Raw genomic sequence first — 2500 nt, 5'->3', positions numbered from 1 at the left:
CAAATACGTATATTATGATACAATGTGAACGCTACAGCAGAAGCTTGCTCACGGAGATCAGGGTGGTAAATAATTTAAAAACACGATGGCTTACTTCATAGTGTAGTTGGTCTGGAAAATGACACTAAATAACATTATCAACAAAACTGATGAATAATACATTACCCGAAGCTGTTCTGCAGGTATGACTCGTGAATTCCTTTCGTATAACTCCATTTAGGTTTATCTTACGGGCTTGATTAACTGGACAGGCGTGGGCAAGCTTTGATAATGTGGTCAATGTCCATATCGTATTGTAATATTTCGTTGCAAATTTAGGATGTATCATGTCTTTTGTCACACTAATTAAGAAAATGACACTTTCTTCCTTATGAGTTCATCTATCTAGCTTAGGTAAGTATTATTATATAGTAAAAGATCATGGCATATTATAACCCAAGATACGATATAAGGAAAGTGTATCTAATGCTTTTTGTAAACACACCAAATAAACAACATAATAAAATAGCAACTTAAAAATAAATAAACAAATTGATAATAATAATAACAATTATAAAAAAAAAAACGGAAACCACGTTAACGAAGGCGACTTTCGACCCCACTGTACACCTCATCAGCACTCCGAACCCGTCACGGCCCAGCGGATAAGAACATCGAATCAGATACCGAGAAGGACGCTGACAAAGCCACGACTCGGCTCCGTCACTCTCGCTCCGAGCATTAGCTGATGAAGAGGCCGACCTCCGCGCCGCCGGTGATCCCCTGGCACCGGGACCTTCCTCGGGAGCGGCTCTGGAGGCTCGGGTCGGGAGGGGCACGGAGGCGACGCACGGCCTCACGCACTCGTACGCATGTGCGCGTACATTGATGGAGAATGCACTCGTACACAAACAAACATGTCTGCATAAATACATACAACACACACACACACACACACACACACACACACACACACACATATATATATATATATATATATATATATATATATGTGTGTGTGTGTGTGTGTGTTTGTGTTTGTGTGAGAGAGAGAGAACTGATTTCCAATAAATCAATTAGTTTCTAGAAGGAAATAGAAATACACTTTCCAGTTTCTCTGGCAGTTGCTACCGTCTTGGAGTTTGCCTTCAACCTCTCTAGACGCCCGAGGAAGTTTAGAACCGAGAAGGAACACGGTGAGAAGTAAGAGAAGGAATAATTCCGTAAGAGAAGGAATAATTCCATAAGACAGGATTAATTATTTGGAATTCTGACTAAACTACCTCTTAGGAAACAAAAATGACACTTACTCATCCGAAATATAACGTCGAATAAATATGTCTTCCTTGTTATCAAAGAATCTCACTGAAAATAATGAATAAAAATTAAAACGGTAAATCTGTAGCTTACTTGAACTTTAGATTTCTGGAAGAGAGTGCGTATTAAATGATGATACTGCTCCCAAAGTCAGGGTATCACGAAAGACCAACAATTAATCATTTATCACTGATTTAAATACGAATCATTTTATTATTAATGCGTTTTGATATCAATCATTTGAATATTAACCATTGGTCATTCTAGTCGTGGGTTCTAAAGCCATATCCTTGGATAGACTGAAAGAGCCGTTGAGGAGGAGAAACAGTAGACTCATCAGACAGCAACACCGTTTTACCGCCTAATAAGGAGCTCGACTTGTGTTTCCTTTGTAGTGGTTCTGTTTTATTTCCTCTTTGTACATTTGTTTCATGTCTTTCTGTTTTATATTGACGTGAATATGGTTTATGGTTTTTTTCTTCATATACCCGCGTGTTTTAAATTGAAGTTCAACGAATAATGTGGACCATAATCCTTTCTTTTTATAGACCCTGGAAATTTTGGGATTAATATTCATCTTACATATCTACCTGTATCTTTGTATTCACTTCAAATCCCTGGTGATTAATACATTATACAATCATCTATGCATGTATTTCTTTCAATACAAATATTTGATTTTTCATTTACTTATTTACCGTTATGTATTTCTCTAATTATCAATTTTATTCAATGGTACTCATTGGGAAAAAATCTATACGCTATTTCAAATATAAAACCTCTAACCTTTAACATAATTTTGACCATAATTAAAAGACGTTAACTTGAGTACATAACGTCCTCTTTCGACAGATGATGAAAAAAAAAATCGTGGGAAATAATTAAAGCTGAAACAACTATGAAACCGAAAAAAGAAAGAAAATTTGTTTACTTACCGTAGCATGCGAAAGATGTAAATGTCAGTCCCTTGGTCTTCTAACGCTCTGATGAATTAGGAAATCGAACAAAAGCTCCACCTTTTGAGGATGAAAATGACCTAATTAAAAACTTCACACTATAGAGAAATCATATTATGTTCAGGGTCTGATTCACATACACATTGTACAGGAATAAAACTTTATTTCTCTTGCCTTGAATCTGGTTTAATTTCTTGCCTAACAACAGAAGACGCGACTCAGTGCTGCCATCTATCGTTTGTACTCCA

The 2500-nt window shown here is 36.6% G+C and overlaps 1 protein-coding gene across 1 annotated transcript in view; it reads right to left on the bottom strand.

Moving 5' to 3' along the window:
- Positions 1-2415, bottom strand: part of LOC113805030 (cilia- and flagella-associated protein 298) — a 17777-nt gene extending 15362 nt beyond the window's left edge. The window contains exon 1 of the mRNA XM_070133700.1: positions 2232-2415. The gene's annotated coding sequence lies outside the window, so the exon portion shown is untranslated. The remainder of the gene's footprint in view (positions 1-2231) is intronic.
- Positions 2416-2500: the final 85 nt, after the last annotated feature.

Source organism: Penaeus vannamei, chromosome 19 (genome assembly GCF_042767895.1).
Source record: "Penaeus vannamei isolate JL-2024 chromosome 19, ASM4276789v1, whole genome shotgun sequence".
Taxonomy (NCBI): Eukaryota; Metazoa; Arthropoda; class Malacostraca; order Decapoda; family Penaeidae; genus Penaeus; species Penaeus vannamei.
This window is presented reverse-complemented; position numbering and strand designations above follow the sequence as displayed.